This window comes from Acipenser ruthenus, chromosome 14 (assembly GCF_902713425.1).
Source record: "Acipenser ruthenus chromosome 14, fAciRut3.2 maternal haplotype, whole genome shotgun sequence".
Classification (NCBI taxonomy): domain Eukaryota; kingdom Metazoa; phylum Chordata; class Actinopteri; order Acipenseriformes; family Acipenseridae; genus Acipenser; species Acipenser ruthenus.
In genome coordinates this window covers 31,879,305-31,898,510 of record NC_081202.1, presented here as the reverse complement: position 1 = coordinate 31,898,510, position 19,206 = coordinate 31,879,305, and the positions used below count along the sequence as shown (strand labels likewise).

Sequence of the window (19,206 nt, the reverse complement as noted above, 5' to 3'; positions counted from 1 at the left end):
AGCACTGACTCGTTTGGGCTGTGTCCTGGAGGCTGTTTGCTGGGTTGAGGGAAGCACTGACTCGTTTGGGCTGTGTCCCGGAGGCTGTTTGCTGGGTTGAGGGAAGCACTGACTCGTTTGGGCTGTGTCCCGGGGCTGTTTGCTGGGTTGAGGGAAGCACTGACTCGTTTGGGCTGTGTCCCGGGGGCTGTTTGCTGGGTTGAGGGAAGCACTGACTCGTTTGGGCTGTGTCCCGGGGGCTGTTTGCTGGGTTGAGGGAAGCACTGACTCGTTTGGGCTGTGTCCTGGAGGCTGTTTGCTGGGTTGAGGGAAGCACTGACTCGTTTGGGCTGTGTCCCGGGGGCTGTTTGCTGGGTTGAGGGAAGCACTGACTCGTTTGGGCTGTGTCCCGGGGGCTGTTTGCTGGGTTGAGGGAAGCACTGACTCGTTTGGGCTGTGTCCCGGAGGCTGTTTGCTGGGTTGAGGGAAGCACTGACTCGTTTGGGTTGTGTCCCGGGGGCTGTTTGCTGGGTTGAGGGAAGCACTGACTCGTTTGGGCTGTGTCCCGGGGCTGTTTGCTGGGTTGAGGGAAGCACTGACTCGTTTGGGCTGTGTCCCGGGGGCTGTTTGCTGGGTTGAGGGAAGCACTGACTCGTTTGGGCTGTGTCCCGGGGGCTGTTTGCTGGGTTGAGGGAAGCACTGACTCGTTTGGGCTGTGTCCTGGAGGCTGTTTGCTGGGTTGAGGGAAGCACTGACTCGTTTGGGCTGTGTCCCGGGGGCTGTTTGCTGGGTTGAGGGAAGCACTGACTCGTTTGGGCTGTGTCCCGGGGGCTGTTTGCTGGGTTGAGGGAAGCACTGACTCGTTTGGGCTGTGTCCCGGGGGCTGTTTGCTGGGTTGAGGGAAGCACTGACTCGTTTGGGCTGTGTCTTTGCTTTATTACACTTTGCTATGCTTTTACTATGGGAAGCTTTTATAAAAGGTGCTTGAGCTAATAAGAGGAAAACAAATGTGTTGAAAGCCATGGTTAGCACCAATAAGGCCTCAACAGAGCGGGAGAATTAACTTATTTTGTTTCATAAAGTCGAATGAAACCTGCTGATGAACGTTACCTTCACATATTGAATTACATATGCTTTGTAGTTTTCCATATAAAACTGACAAAAAAATGAAAAATGTGTCATTCGGAATCTAACATGAAATACAGTAGAAGTCTGCTACTTCGAACCCCTTTGATCCGAATCGCCTTGTTAACCTCCCTGCAAGCACGTCCCTGACAAATTCAAAATGGCTGACAAACAAAAAAGGACAGGACGTACTGTAACTGAAAAAATATTGAATGTTCGGAAAAAGCTGAACGCAATGTTCAACTTGCTATGCGTGGGAAAGTAAACAATTACTGACACAAAAACTGCAACTCTATGCGACTCTGTCATGACGATGCGAGAGAACATGGGGTTCATACAAGACAGGTAAAAGGGCACTCCGATTTCAGGACCAGTACTTAAAGAGAAAGCATTGTTACTCCATAGTCGACTACATCCTGGGGACACATTTTAAAGCTAGTGATGGATGGCTGTACAGATTTAATAAAAAGACACGGCATCGGGCAGCTTTGCTTAGCAGGGGAACTGAGCTAGAGTTAGAACCGTTTCGTCAGAAAATGATTCAGTGCAACACTAACGAAACACAGTGTTGGGGACTATCAGAAGAATGCTATTGTTTAAATAAACCGGTAGCCTTTTGCGATATCATTTTGTAGTTTCTTTGATTACACAATGTTAAATAAAAGATCCAAATTATGTTCATTCGTTTTTTGTTTTTTTTTAAACTATGTCTCAATCCTAAAATTCCAGGGGATGCAAAACCTTTGGCCATAGCTGTAGCTTTGAAAACCAAGCCCACTGCGTTTCATTAAATCAGACAGCAGTTAATACTGCATTAGAGACAGAAACCAGGTGTGGGGAGGTTACACTGCTTAATGAAGGTCCTGTATGGTCTTGAGCAAAAAGTTTCTAAGAAAGACTAGATGTGAACGCTCGTCCCCCAGCTATTGAAACTGATTCAATCCATGTGTCCGTGAACCGCATCAAAACAAAACCACCGCCAGAGTCAAATTACAGGGCTGTCAGTTAAAGGGGCAGTGTTCCATTATCATACTCTGTGACTGTAACACAATAATTCCATACGTTTTCCCCTCCATGCACTTTAATCCCCATCTCAAATGTGCAGTTTTGAAAGAAACACATGTTTTAGCAAAGATGTATTTTCATTTTAGAACCTGATATCTGGTACTACACTGAAAGAAATTTCTGTTTGCAACCCACACTGCCAGGTGCTGTCCTGCACTTCCTGGGTCATTTCATCTGGAGAGTGAAATTGTCCCCACCCTCTCAGGGCCTTCTTTCCTGTTAGTAACCAATCAGCTGCTTCCCCTAATTACTGACTTGCTTTGCAGCCAGTAAGATGCTTTAACCCCGAAGATACTTCTGGGGTGGAATGACCTAGGAAGTAAAGCAGTAACACTCCTGGAAAGCAAGGCAAGAAAACTGAGACATTTCTTTAACCTAATGTTTTAAAATGGAAATACATGTTTGCTATAACTTCAAAACTACACATTTATTTCAAAACTACACATTTGAAACCTACTGTATATAGTGAATACAAGTGCATGACAGGTAAGATTTAGGAAATGATTTTGAATACCGCAATTTAAAATAGAAATAAAAATACATTATTTTATAATTATTTGTATTTCATACAAAAAAATCACATTAACAAAACTGTACAGCTCTGCTGTACTGTGTCTGCGTGTACTATTCGCCATGCACATAGTGCTGTGCAGTGATTATGTCATGTGACTATATGCTATATGATGTGTCTGCAGCAGATCACATAAAGTGTCCAGCAGGAGTTTTACACAACGATGGAGGTAGGCTCTTCTGTACGTCCTGCAACGTTACTGTAGATCACTACCGAGAATCGGCTCTTGACAGGCATTTAGATTCAAGTATTCACCGAAAGAGAAAGGTGGAAATCCAGAGCAGTACCGCGACTGCTTTACTTGCAAAGAAACAACAAATGGTGACTTCCATGTTCCAAAAGTCCACTGAAAACCATGAAGCATGAAACACATTACATTTTAACCTGACAGAGGCGTTTGTTTGCGCAAATATCCCTCTTGAAAAATTGGACAACCAAAAGTTATGTAAATTCTTCAGAGTGTAGCAAATGGAGCGATTCCTTCATCAGCCCAGCTGAGACATGAATACTTACCTAAAGTTGCCGAGTATCACAAGCAGGAGATTATGGAATTGGTAAAACAGTCTGGTTGTTTGTCAGTGGTCACACTGACGAGTCGACTGATGCACAAGATCAGTATGGGTTACACATTGTATTTGTTTTGCAAGACCTAAACAGTGAACATGCATCTGACGTACTAGAACTGAAAGCTGTCCTTGCATATACACTTTACCTACAGGCTGTTAATTACAACACCATTTCACAAGCTATTTTAAAGTGCTTGAATAACTTTGACGTTGATTTTGATGATGTCAGTGCATTTCTCTTTATATTTGATGTTTAAAAAAAATAATAATAATCTGTACACATAATATATATAAAATAGTTCCGTGCACATTCCGTGAAATACGATACTTTACCTGTGACAGTGCCATGAATTTTAAAGAAAATTTCAGCGATTTTCACAGGGCCTTAGCTATAAGCACTTTAAAGCTGAAAACTCTCACAAGCAACTTGTTTTCTATTAAAAATATTCTTGTTCAAATTTCTCAAGAGTTTCCACAGATTTCTGTGTGTCATATACAGGTATAACAGCCAAAGGCGTGGATCATTTATATGACCCTTTTCACTGCTCTGTGCAATACTATTAAAGGCATACTGTACTTTCAGGGCTCCTAAAAGCACACATTTCTCAAAAAACATCAGAGGACAGAAATCAGAGCTGCACATTGTCCAAATGAGGCCGCTTCAAAACAACTCACAAATTCAGCTTTTAGGAGTCTTTTCAGAAGCAGACCATGTGTTTGAAAAAAAAGAGGTTTTTGTTGGAACAGTTAGTAAGCATGGTAACCAATGATCCACGCAGAAACACCACTAGAGAATGACAGAGAACGCAAAGAATAGGATAATTAACAGGTAAGAAATGAACTACAGTCAAACCTGTCCTATCCAATCCTGTAAGATAGAATCCCCTCTATTAACCGATGGACCTCTGGCACGTGTCATTTACACAGGTTGCTACCAACTGAACGCTACTGATGGAAAATGATCAATGCACATTTTATTATGGGTCTGAAACAGGAAATTCAGCTCTTAGCAAAACAGAATGCATTCAGTTGCATATAAAAGCATGGGCTGAGAAAGCGTGGTAAGAACTGTTTTTGGTATTTGTAAATTGCCAAATACTGTATTGCAGTGTTGGGCTTTGCAATGATTTTCACTGATTTTCTTTATATAGTATGCATGTAGAACCATACTGTACTTTGGTGTTTTAGACACACCAATATACCTGACATTGTTCATTTATAATGCCTTGATGTTATAAAGCAACTGCAATGTAGTTTAACTACTCCCTCAGAGATACAATATTTTCACATCTCCGATGGGCCCCTGAAATCAATTACATTAGATATGACTACTGTATTAGGAAAATACATATGCTATAAAGCATCCCTAACACATAGCTTGATATAATTATAACTATAATTATAATAAAACCAACTTTCAAATTGAAGCCAAGTACAGTACGTATATCAGAGCCTTTCTGAGAGAATTTGTTTAGACTTACATTGAAAAGCAGAGTCTGGGAAACCTGCGCTTTGCTGTCAGACTACAAAGCTCTGAAACAGCTCATAAATCTTTAGACAGGTTCCTCAGCAAAGCTTCAGTCTCCTCCTCCTCCTCCCTAGTGCCTGTCCAAGGGCCCGCTCTGAAGACACTGCCCTTGTGTGCTTTGCCTGTGAGGCTGAGAACTGACCCCAAAAGGGAACAAGGAGCAGAGGTGGCACTGAAGCAGGACGATTCCCAAGCTGAAGCTCACAGTGTGGGTACTGCAGCCTTACACCTGACACTGAGATAACAGCACCGCTCAGCCCCTTCAGCAGGAAGGGAGGGGCTTGCAAGCTATGCAACTCTGCTGCAAGAGTGCACACACTCGCCCAAAACACTAGGGCTTGCTGCAAAGCAGGGCTCACCTTATAAAATGGTCCCACAGTAAAAGCATAGCAAAGTGGAATAAAGCAAAGGGAAAGCATGGTAAAGCACAGAGAAACATTGTAAAGAATAGCAAGGTATGGTAAAGTCTATTAATAAACACTGCAAACCAGGGTAAATTATTGTAAATGCATGGCATCGCTATGGGAAAACCATGGGGAAACTAATATACCGTGCACAAATACCGTGGCAGTGTTGAAACTATGGTTGCGGCTTTCTCATGCAAAACTATCTGTAACATTCAAAAAGATAAATCATTAAACTAACAATTAGGGATTTTCAGTTCTTCACATTCAGTAGTAAGCTGTGTATAATCTACTCCTCTGATAATAGACAAGGTGGAACAAATACAGGGAGAGTCAATGTAATGTTTCTGTGCTTCCGTGGTGGAATACAGAGCATTCCGTAAAGCGTGTGGATAATTTCAATACATTCGAATTCATACCAACTGGAGCTTTCTCAGAATCACCATCTGACATTGTGGAAATGCACAGGTATCTTGCACAAGCAAATTAACAATTAATGTAATCATGACCACCAAAGACCCCTCCTGTGCCTCATTTATCATACCGCAGGACTGGAAGTTAAAAGACCTGTTTGTATATATTTCAGGCCCTGCCTGCCTGCTTCCCTGTCTGACTGCTTCCCTCCCTCCCTGCTTCCCTCCCTCCCTCCCTCCCTCCCTCCCTCTCTCTCTCCCTCCCTGCCTGCCTGCCTCTTTCCCTACCTGTAGAATCCAATTATTATGGAAATTACGCGGTAACTATAGATCTCTTTCAATAACTTTTGGTAGCTTAATATATCTGTTTTTATCTTCATTTTATCTGTCGTTATAAATGACTTAAAAACAAATGCAAATGCTCCATTTCTTGTAGTTTTTCAGAACTTTTTGTTTTATAGCTATCCCCTTAGCTCAATTGTGTTTGCGTGAACTCTATGGAGTTTGAGAAGCTGCCCTGCAAAACTGAAAAAAACAACTATAAAAAACATATATGCATTGTAAAATAGATGCATAGATAGGAAACTTAACATGCTACCATTGTGCAGTGAAAAATTGTTTGGAAACTATGAAACAGGAATATTTTTTTTTATTTCCTAATTTACATGGGACTGGGTTTTTTGTTTCATAGCTCTATTTCTGTAGTGCATTTACATGACTGTAAAATTCCCAGTACATATGATGTACAGTATGATGCATTACATGGATCACAGAATAGGAATTTCCCATTCCCTGTTTTCACAACAGTGGAATCCCACTTTCCCTTCGGTCCCATGACATGAGCTTGTTAATAAGTGCATGAACAAGGAGAGTGGCTCAGTCCTCCAGGGTCAAAGTGGAACAGGATCAATCCCTTTACATCAGGATCATGAACAACAGCCTCATGCTCGCTCAAACCCACTTTGTAATCAGCAAGCTGCAGGGGAGTTTATTTTACAGCCTCCACTGAAGTGGAAAAGTGACGTCCTGACACCGGTGGTATAAAAACGAACAGGAAATATGTTCTGTCTGATATATATATATATATATATATATATATATATATATATATATATATATATATATGGTTTTTGCCTAGAAGAGACAACTCCCCAGTGTTTCAGTATGTTTAACAAACTTTTGTCAAGGACAGTGTGTTTGAAAACAAACAGTGGAGGTACTTCTAGGCTTTTGATGCCCTGGTAACAACACACACTTATTTCTATTTAAATCTATGAATGTGTTTGTGATGTCATTTATTACATAGTTTATGGTGTAACAATATACTATTAATTTCTATTTAAAACTTTCAGGCATCATGATACTGAGTCTATTTATCCCTTTATTTTCCTTTATTCTTCTGTATTGTACGTTATCCAATTTTATTTCTTCTAAAACTACAAATTGTAGGTCATTCATGTTATGTTCATTTTTTTTGGTTCATTTACTTTTTTATTACTTATGTTTGAGAGGTGATTCTTTATGGTGATTCTGCTGTACCTGTCAGATTTTATTTTTGGCAAAATACCATAAACAAGGTTGCTAGTTTTGCATGACAGTTTTCTAATTATATATATATATATATATATATATATATATATATATATATATATATATATATATATATACACATATTGTGACACGGCCGCACTCACAGTCATTTGTTTGCCCCTATAATTGAGACCCAGGACACAGGAACTTGAAGTTTAAAGCACTAACGCGCACTTTAATTAATACAAAATAAACAAAAACAAAACACAACACCTAGCTCCTTTGGAGCTCTTACTAAACATTTATGCAGGTCCCTGACTAGCTCGCAGGACCTGGCATAAACAGCTTCACACAGTACCTTTTATTGTTACGATCGAGCACACTATCAATAAGGCTTTCCACACAGCAGCCATGAAGAGACTGACTGCTTTCCTTAAATACCCTGCGCCCCTGATAGCCAGGTGCAGGTAATAATTAACAATAAAATAATTAACACGGGGCTTTTTTTGGCAGAGAGAATATTAACCCCCTCCCTGCTGTGCTACTATATATATATATATTTTTTTTTAATTCAAAGGATATTTGAGCTCTCAAATTGCCCAGAATGCTCCCGGGTAGAAATGTCACTGTCCGCTGAATTAAGATGAAATCGTTCACAGGGTTCCCAATGCAGCCTCACAGACTGTATCACTGACACCATTTCTGTTTAACTTGTGTCTTTTGAAGCAAACACGGTTCATTGACGCCATGTAACTCTCCCAGAGCCTTTGACAAGACATGTTACTGCCTGTACCACTGACGAGAGCTCTCAACATACAACTGTGGCCAAAAGTTTTGCATCACCCTATTGAATAAACTCATTTTGCATCATGAAGTCAAATGAAACCTACTGAATAATGTTATGTTAAGATATTACATACCGCTTTGTAGTGACATTTCGATAGCTAACATAAAATACCGTACTACTATTACGGCTTCCGGTAGACTTTTTGGTTTCAGTGAGCTAAACATATTTTACATTCTCTTTTGATGAACATCTTTTATTTGCAGTGCTTCAGGCTTTTTACAGCTTTGATTTATTCTCTGAAACAGCAGTTTTAAAGTTTCATTCACTCGCTTTCATTTTTTCACTCGTTCGACGGAGTGAACAGGGACAGCTACCTGCATCAGAATAAGTCAGGGGGATTTAATAAAACGTGAGTTCCATGTTCCGTTACTGAGCAACGCTAATCCCACAAAAACACTCCCTCCTTCCCAGTTAAAGGTGTGAGGCTGCCTAATACTGAAGGAATGGGATGAGAAGGGAGCGTTGCCAATGAATCCACATACAGTAAACTCACATGAGTTCTTCAAGTGCGATGCATCTGAATCTGAACAGTGTCCAACTCCACCAGTCAAGGCAGGTGTGTGAAATGTGTAAATGAGAACCACTGCAGAAAACTTCTTCCAGCCCTCAAAATGACAGAGCACTGCGGTATTGCCAAAGCCCTTTTTTATCTGATTGCTACAATGCTTTACAAGGCAATGAGTACTCACTGTGAGTTATGGATGTGGCACAGCCCTGCTTTGTGTCTATGAAGGAGGGTTTATATTGAGTTCACAGTTGGCACTATTCCACTGGGTCATTAAAGAAGAGCCCAAAGCATCTTGAAGAAACCTCAAAAATCAACCCCAGTTCCAAGCTCAATAACTGTGCTAAAGAATGCCCCGCCCAAGTTCCAGCATACGATGGATAAGCGGTACATACAAGGAGTGTAACGAGGGTCACGATACGATATGCATCACAGTAGAAGTGATGAGCTACTTGTATGACGCATAGTAAGATGAAATGATCATTTAAAGGCATAACATTATTATTATTATTATTATTATTATTATTATTATTATTATTATTATTATTATTATTATTATTAGGGAGAATATGTATCCATACCAACTATAAAATACAATTCATTCAATAGCCACTTGGTGATCTACAATGAGCTATGTTGTGCTTTTGGTCTTGTATCACCATCCAGATGATCCACACCTCTATTACGTTACGATATATCATGTAAAGAAAGCATCATGATTCAGCGATGCACAATGAATCATTACACGCCTATTATGTATAGGCACTTTTTTTGTTATAACTTGAGGGATAATTAGAGCAGTCAGTTTCATGTTCATAGTAGAACCCACATTAATAGTATGTGCAAAAAATATAACATACAGAGTGTCCACCATAGACACACATTCTGATATAAGCAATAGCTAGGGTTGTTTTTTTTTCACATTAAAAAATGGCTTATTTCACAGCATTTCACACCGGTCTACAAACTGGTATTACATGGCAATGGTTAAATTCCATGGAAATCATGAAATCTGTAATCTAGCTCAGTCTAAAGATTGTTTCATCACAACCGGACGACGAGCTTCACAACTGGAAGGCCAGTATACAGAGAACTGTAATAATCCAGTCAGAGGTGAATGGGGAGGGGAGGGGAGGGGAGGGAAGGGGGAGGGGGAGGGGGTGGGTGGGGGGTTAAGGAGGTAAACTTCCAAACATTTTAGGCTTTTGATCAGTAAATTTAATTACTCTGACCAGCACAACAAGACGCCAAGGCGGGAGAGAATAAAGTCCAGGAGCATTCCTGTGCTGCTGGTAATACATTCCTGAAGCACGCCACAGCCTTAGAGGTTATGGGTATGCTTTTGATTAGATAGCTGAACGCTAGAGCAAATAAATAAGGGCTCTTTAAATAAACAGCATGGGGGCATGAACTGAGGAAACAAGCTCCTTATTTCAACTGAAAATCATTGTTATAATGCTGGGGTTATCTGGAGGGGATGCGCGTGTCATTGAAAAGGATGCAGAGCGCGGTGTGGAGTTTGAATGAACGGTGTTGCTAACTTTACAACAATGACTATGATGATTGCATGCAATGGTGCAGCTAAATGCAGCAGCACCACAAGTGAAAGCAGAAGGCATCTGTAAAAGTACAGTCTAATACCTATTGAACACTTCATTGTCTTGAGCATTTAATTTTTTTTATTTATTTATTTAAGGAAAAACAACAAAGCAATAAAAGGGTTTTTTTTTTTCCTCACGTAACACATTTGTTAAAAACAATCTTTCTAAAAACTATATGAAATTTCAACATCAGCATTAGAAATGTATACATTTCTAACACTAAACCCAAGCCCACGCTTTTATTAGTCTGTTAATGATTTGAAGGTGACTTAAAAGTAAATGAATAACCGACATATGGCTGGAAATATTTAGCGTCCATAAAAACGCACATCAGTTAACAAGGGGATGAAAGAAAGGCGGAAGAGCTCAAACGAAAGGAAGCAGAAAGATAATATGCCTGGGTATTTATTTGACTCACACAATAAAATCACCAGTTAAACTACAGCCATGTGCTTTTGTATTTCTTCCCTGTGATCAGCTCACGCGAACCCAAGCAAGCGTTCTGCTGTGTGAGACAGGTAGTGCAAAAAAAAACATGAAACTGCCCAGATGTAATCCATTTGCTGAAGTAATTATGTTTAATAATGGTGCCATTGACTGTGCTGGGTTGGATTTGAAAATAGAAACATGTAACACATGATCCTGTGCAAATCTTTCACATTATGACAAATACTAGAGCATTCCTCTATCAATAAATCAATCAGAACCTTCATTTATCCAGATGAGTGAACTGAGAACAAATTCTCACTTACAATAACGACCTGGCAAGAGGCTCACAGCACCACAGCAAACAACATCAAACTCAATCAATAAAAAGTACAAAAATAATCAATCAGAAGACATGGAACATAAAACTTGACCTTGAGCTACTGCTAAAAGCAACCTCAGATATGGACCGTTCACATTTGAACTTTTGTTGAAACTCATTCCAGTCATTGGCTGTTGCAAACTGAAATGACTGACAACCAAAAACTGTTGACCCCTGGGAACAAGCAGTTTAATACAACACCATTCTGCAATATATATAAACTGCATCTCCCTGGTGTATCTCAAAAGCGAGGAAATGACTTTAAAAACTGTAACTTAGTAAGTAGGGAGATTCACATGATCACAATAATAATAATGGGCATGAAATTAACTAGGGCTGTAACGATTCAATGTGTACCGATGAATCGTGATGATTTCTTTACATGGCATATCGTTTCGCAGTAGAGGTATGGATTGTTTGTATCATGATACAAGACTAAAGGCACAACATAGCTCACTGTAGTTGACCAAGTGGTACTAGAATGAAGAATATGTGTGTTCTATAGTTGGTATGGCTACGTTCTCTACCTGTCTCACTTAATGCCTGTTCCGATTACTGAATTATATGTATGGGTTCATACGATTGGAATGTTCCTACAGCAGTATAATTCCACTGAGGGCAGCCTCGTCCCATTGTAGCTGCCATTGTGCTACCACTGTCTCTTAGTACATTACAGAACCATTGCATTGCCATTGCAGTATTAGTGCAGCATTGCCATTGAAGACCATCTGGTCTATTCCAGTTCCAGTATTGGTAGCACTTCATATTGTACATCCCTATAGCACACCATAAACACATCCTCATCCTCATCGACATTCTCTCTCTCTCTCTCTCTCTCTCTCTCTCTCTCTCTCTCTCTCTCTCTGTGATGAATACTTTCAGTATTGCTCTTTAGTCCTCAGATTACTCTTGTTTCACGACACACTGTGTGCAGAGTAAAATGTATTGGTAATCATAGGAGAGTAAAATGTATAGGTAATGTTGAGGGTTAGGGTTATGACTTTGACATAAGCAGAGTTGCTAAGGTAATTTAGTTTTAACATGACTGGAGAGATAAGGCATGTGCAGAAATGTATGGGAAAGGATCCTCCAGGATTAGCGTGGACCATCGGTGAATAAGACTGAGGGCTCTCTCCAGGTGCCGGTTGTTCAAAATTTTTAATCTGGATTATTTTGTTTTATATTATTTATTTATTTTTTAACAAAATCTAAATCACATTTAATGTTAGTGCACATAACGCATGCAAATAATGGTTATTTTATTTATGCCCACTTAGCAGAAATTAAATAACTAAATCTAAATTGAATAAAAATAAAACTTTTGAAAAAAGTATCTGTTTTTTTAGACATCTTCATCGTCTTCCTCGTCGATCGGTTGTCCAGCATCTCTCAGACGAGCTTTAAGGAAGCCTATGTGATGCGCAAATACGTGTTTTCCTTTTTGCTTGCATGGATACAAAACTGAAATAAATATGTAAATATTATATTCTAACACTCTATTTGGAGATATAGCATGTGTTTGCTATGACAATTCAAACAAAATATCGCTGTTCTATGATCATTTAAAAGCTAAATCCACCTCTGCAGTAGGATCACAATAATCCTGGTATTTTGGATCAAAGTAATCGTGACCGCCTCTTTAAATTCTGAAAAACCCAATTGCAACATTTAATCATGATTAAAAGTGCAATCGGATTACCAAAGTTTTGAAAAACCGGCCCCAGGGGTTCGGGTAATCTGATCAATTGCCTGTCTCTGTTAATAGTAGTGGCACGTATTGTATCTAAACAATAGCGTTCAATGTAGAATGTAATGTGGGTATTTGGAACTAATAAATGGTAAACATTGTTAACATTTTAAACATGGTCTGGTCTCATCCTTATAGCATAACAACGTAGTTAATTCCATGTTTACCTGAATTCCTAACCCTTAGATGTGGACCTAGTCTCAGTCGGATAACTGCATTCATCCCCCTGCAAGGAGCCTGACATCCGGATCTTCCATTTAAGGAATTTAAAACATAATAACTTGGCTACAGCCTGGCACCACAGCACTGTCTGTTAAACCTCCTTGACACAAAGTGCTTCTGAGGTTTGACCTTGTTTCTGGTCCTCTGGTGTCGGCTTCAATGTAAAAAAAAAAAAAAAAACAGTGAAATGATTATATTTTATATTACTATGAAAACGTAAAAGTGTGACATACAGACAGCGGATAGACACACAGACTGACTCCATAAACTCCCAGATTACTCTCAATAATTTGTGCCAAAGAAGGTACTAAAATGACAAACAGAAAGACAGTCAGACAGTTGGACAAACAGACGACAGACTGAGAGACAGTCAGATAGTTGGACTCCAGGTACCCGGACATGTTACACATGTTTTGGAGTGTATGCTGCACATACTATACTCCCTATTAAATGTACTGCTTTGAACATACAGAATACAGTCTATTGACTAATTGATTAAAGAATGTTTAACTGAGGCAAAGTAAAATTCATGTTGATCAATAATCAAATAATGGATTAAGAGATGCAGCTCTGCTGGTGTCTTTAGCCCCTTAAGAGACACAAGGAACTAAGCCCTTGTTGTTCAAACGGCTTCTTCTTAAAATACATTTGAGTGACTCAAGTATCAAAGGAGAAAACTGACAATTTGGATGACCGGATCCAACCGGTCAGTAAATCTGAAACCCTGTTTCATGACTCCTCATTGCCAGAATAAGAAAATTAGCATCATTTTAACTTGTGGGACATATACATGTCCCTTAAAGGGTCAATATCTCCTTTCAAAACTCGCTTCCTTTTACTGGAAAGCAAAGGTATGCAAACCACTGGTCAAAAGGAACACACGTGCCATTGCATAATCGCTATCAACATTACCAGCTACTGTCCACAGTGCTATAAATCGATCAGAAAGCTGGTCCTGTACACTCCCTAGCATTGCGCCCAACGCCCGTGTTCATTATGAGCACAGGGTTAGCTTCCAGATGCCTGAGCCCAACCGGGAAGCTTCTCTGCATTCCTCAGCTCAGGCCAGTCTCCCATCACCAGCTCCAGGCTGCTCCTTATAAGGCCTCTGCATTCAGGGCATTCTAGTCATTTTTCCCCCTCAACATGGTTCTCTTATCAGACCAGATTCCACAGAAGGCTATAAGTATCAAGCACTAACAGCCTTTCTTCTCTGGGGTTTGCATATCCCAAACTAAAGTAATGCAGAAGATCTTTGACAGTAGAAGGAAAATTGATTTCAAAATGTTGGCTTTACCACGTCATTAATGGAACCACCATAAGGTATATTTGCAGAAATCAACTTCTAACTTGTGCAGTTGTGCTAATGTTAAAGTCATTTTGTCCTCCTTTCAATCCATTTGTAATGTGCACACCTTCTTTAAAAAACTTAAGTGGGTCGGTATTGGATTTTATACACAGGTGCAATATAACAGTGTGGCAATAGACTATTTAATTTCTATTGTACCTGCCCTTGTGCTACCACTGCCTCTTAGTACATTACAGAACCACTGCATTGCCACTGCAGTATCAGTGCAGTGTTGCCACTGAAGACATTTGGTTTAGCATAAACTGCATTGCATTTAAAATACTGGTTTCCAGTATTGGTGGCGTTTTACCTTGTACATCAAGAGTTAAAATGTGAAAGAATGTACTTAGTTGGCAATTGCACTCCACCCCTATTATAAAAGAAAGAGAGAACTGTACAACTGTGCCACAGCATAGATTCCATTCCCAAGCAAAAGACGCAAAGGCCTGCTAGCAAAATTATCGGACCTTGCCGTGGTAAACTTTTATAGGGAAGCCTTATTGTTCGCACTAATCTATTTTATTTTCACCCTGACTCAGGTCAAGCACATTTATCCTCCCATGAGATTGATGGAAGTACGCTCCCCCATCTACTTCCTGTGTTAAAGCCACAAGGACCCCACCTGACTCCACATCCTGTGGTTGCCTATGTGCAGCACTGAATGACACAGCTGGGTGTTTTTATCTGAAACGCAGGAAGTGAGGTGAACTTATAAAGCAATAACTCACGAGTTATTTAATTATATATATATATATATATATATATATATATATATATATATATATATATATATATATATATATATATATAAAGTCTGACTCCAACTGCCCATTTCAGCAGTCATTTAGGTCACAGATGCTTCAGATTTAAAGGCTTGTTAAAGTGGCCACTGTTGTGACAAACTAGACAAGCATCAAACTAGTCCAGTTACTCAGATAAAGGGGAGCCACAAACCTTTAGCTCGCTAGCATACTCGCTATGCATAAATAGCTTATGCAGCACCGTTGCTTTCATGGAAAATAAAGCATAAGCATTTATGAAATAAAAAACAAACTACACTCGTCAGACCCCTATGCCATCCCATAGTCTTGCAGTGTCAGTCTGTGCATTCCACAGTGTTGTAGATAAAGAAATCCGTATCTCAACTAGTATCATTATTGCGCAGCATCTTTTGCCTCAGCTTGCCCGGCACCGCCCGCTGCGCTGAAAGCCAGTTTCCTCTGTCTCGAGAACATTAGCCTGATAGGCATCTGACTGGGGATGCAAAGTGGACGCTTTACACGAAGGTCCCCAGGGCACGTCTTCTTACGGAGCCCACATGCTTTACGTACTGAGTGCCAGAGCTACGCGTATCGCGGAATGCATCAATGCAAAATACTGAAGCACAGTGGTTTGTGTATGCGATTATCCATGCAAGATATGCAAACTGATAAAACACAGGAAAGAAATCAGTCCCTTAAAATCCAATACACTGCATGCATGCAAGTATAACCAGGGCCGGATTAACCTATACGCTATAGCGTCGGGCCCCCAGCAGAATTGGGGCCCCCGCGAGGTCAACGTTTGTTTGGGACATTTTACAAAAACTGCTTGCGGGCGGACAGGCAAACACACACACGGGAAGAGAGGCGCACAGAAGCCTGCTTTTGGTTAATTTTGTTCTTTTATGACGGTTATGCATTTCTTTCTCGATTACAGCATACCTGCTCTGAGTTTCTCGCGCAAGTCCTGCTGTACAAACAATACCAAATGCCCCACGCCATCTACCTCCTGGGAGAGATCTGTCCCTAGTCTTACTACGTCAGAGGCACCAGTCTGCAGGATAAAATGTATGAATCGGGCTACATTTACGTATTCATTTATTTCAGTTTTTGGGCCAATTTAAACACCTGTCCTGTCTCAAATGTGCACATTACGTCTCTTTACATTCTAAAAACTTTCCTTTTTCATTTGGTGGTTCAGCTATGATCAGCAAAGAAAAAAGCCGACATGAAGTGCTCAGGTGTTATCTAATTCAATTCGAAGACGCTTTCTCGTTATTACTGATTGGTACTGAAACAACACCCTATATTGAAAATAAAGTACATGTTAGGAAATATTATCTTGCAATTAATAGATTTTTTACCAGGTTCCTACGACGTCGTATACAGTGCACTGACATATTTCAAACTTTGTATACGATTCGTATCAATAACTTTATACCGGGCTTGTTTGTATCCGAATATCTCATAGGGAGCTCAAAGCACCCAATGAACACGTGAGTCTCAACGGAGCTGACGGACCACCGAGTGTATGAACTATCCTTAGGAGTGCTGAAAATATAAACCGTGTTCACAGCGCTGTATTGGGGCACAACCATAGAACTTCAGTACACGGTGATGTAACAACTGCAGACAGAGGTGGACACACTGATGACATTTCTCACATTTTTGTATGGCAGCTGCACAGTCGGGTGAATATATGTTTCCCTCCATAATGAATTACAAAGTGCAACGCCAATCACATACTTTTAAAAAAAAAATCCAATTCTCAAGTCTGCAATATATAAAAGTGCCTAATTTGGGTTTTAAACTGGAAAATGAATGGCTACCATGCACAGGCATGATGGAAAATACTATAGTGACTGCATCTGTATTTGTCACCTTCTTTAAAAAAAAAAAAACTCCATGGCCGAACATGTAGGCTTATTTAAGGAAACTAAAACCGTGCTCAGTTCTTCTCAGTACCGTGAAGGAGCTGGTCGGGAATTATCCGCTTCAGCAATTACCCGCTCCGCTCCCCCGCTCCATATACAATTGGCTTGCTTCGCTCCCACTCTCTGATCCCAACGCAGGGTCGGATTAACCAATATGCCAATAACACCATTTGTCATAATGTGATTAGGGCCCCCAAAATATGGGTTAGTGTAGGGATCCCACACCCTTTAATCCGCCCCTGAATATCACCCGCACCGTCGCACATTCAAACGCTCGCCCATCGCACAATGATGATGGTATTTTACTGCAAATCTGGTTTTACAATACAGGTGGTAATAGTGTGTTAATCTGTAAGCAGGTACAAGGAAACAACAACAGAGGCAGCCTTCAAGAAAAGTGAAAAAAAAAATCAAATAACCTGCGTGCGTTATAGGCTGTTGAAAACAGAAACTTTTTTGAAGAGAAAATGGCAAATATGCTATATGACTTACTGGTTCATCACCATTAGTAATACGCACTAGGAGTGAATATGTAATAACATCGCGCAATAATGCTGATGTCAACCAAGTTTAATGAATATGAGTAGTGCTTGTTTCAAAATGAATTGTGCAACAATTCAGTAATCGCTCGCGGTTCAGGATATCATACTTCGTCATCCAGATGTTTTTGACCACTGGAAAGAAAAAATGCTGCGGGCTTAAAAGTTTACGTCTGTATACCACAACTATACTGAACTAGTCGGCTTTGTAGCAGTAAACTTAGTTATCCCGTATGTACCACACTAAACCAGTCATCTTTTTTTAAAAAAATACATATTTTTTAAATGGACAAACACAAACTGTTTTTCTAGAAAGCACTCTCTACTAAAGTTCAAAAAAAAAAAAAATCCAGGCAATTCTCTCTATGTTCTGAAAATTTCTCGCCACACCCCAAATGGAAAGTAAAAAAAAAAAGTCTAAAAGTCTGCATAAGAACCTCGTTACGTTAGTACATTAGTTATTCTTACCTGAGAATTGCCGACGACTTCGAATCTGATATTATTATTATTGTATTATTTGTAAGCAGCAACCAAAGCACTTGAATGGAAATACTAACACGACCGAGTACTATCTCAACCAGCGGTCTTTAATACAGTCAGCGCTTCTTCTATTCAATAAAACGACGAGCCTGCCTTAGCCCCTCCCTTCTCCCTTTAAACCCATTTCCCCATGTTTATAATCGGTAGCCACTGGTATGTATGCATTGTCTGTCGCCTATTATAATTATCTAATACGAGCCAATTGGAGCCTTCCGAGGTGGGTTCGGTATCGTTCGGGGTACATGCCAATTGCCAGGTTTAGGAAGACGCTAGTGAGCCGAGAGAGGAAGAAAGAGGGGGGGGGGGGGGGGAGAGACCTAAAAAAGTTCTGAAAATTCGAGCGTGCTGCCAAAACCTTCTGCAACATGTCCTTTTTTGGTTATCCTTTTCAGGGCCTCTTGAAGTAAATCTTCTGTCAGGAACAATCATATGAAATGTTAATCTTGGAGAAAAAAAAAACAAAGAGGGCTGAATACCGCCATCCATTTCTTTCTTTCTCTCTCTCTCTCTCTCTCTCTCTCTCTCTCTCTCTCTCTCTCTCTCTCTCTCTCTCCAAGGCAGTCGAGGAAAGAAAAAAAGCCGTCTTGTGAATAATTATTGCAAACGGCGCTGACTTTACTTTAAACACATGATTAGAAATAAAAAATGCATGATAAACTAAAGTCGACAAGCGAGTATGTTCATGGCGTCATCATCTCTACCGGTGTATTGTTCAGTTTAGCCCAGTTCATTTATATCAGATACTGTATGGATCAAAATGATAGCAATGAAACATTATTTATATCAGATACTGTATGGATCAAAATGATAGCAATGAAACATTATATTTGATCATCACGTATTGTATATTTTAAATATATTCTTAACTCTGGATACACGTGTAAAATGTGTTTGATGAACATATTCCAGGATGTAGTTCATATAGAACAGGGCCATTTTTATTTATTCGTTAAATCAAATGGTATATTTCACACACACACACACACACACACACACACATATATATATATATATATATATATATATATATATATATATATATATATATATATATATATATATATATATATAAGGGAATTCAGCCCAATGAAATAGTTTATTACTAGTATCTTTTTCTGTTGTTGGGATTATTGTGCTCTTGTGTGATTCAGTGATGTTAGTTTGCGTTAATGT

At 39.8% G+C, this 19,206-nt stretch overlaps 1 protein-coding gene across 3 annotated transcripts in view; it reads right to left on the bottom strand.

Moving 5' to 3' along the window:
- Positions 1 to 18,280, bottom strand: part of LOC117419811 (non-muscle caldesmon-like) — an 82,973-nt gene extending 64,693 nt beyond the window's left edge. For 2 of the 3 annotated variants that reach the window (XM_058986371.1, XM_058986370.1), the window contains exon 1: positions 17,962 to 18,279. The gene's annotated coding sequence lies outside the window, so the exon portion shown is untranslated. Of the gene's footprint in view, positions 1 to 17,961 lie in introns of all 3 variants that reach the window. The other variant, XM_058986374.1, reaches the window with a different exon arrangement.
- Between the last annotated feature and the right edge of the window lie 926 nt (positions 18,281 to 19,206).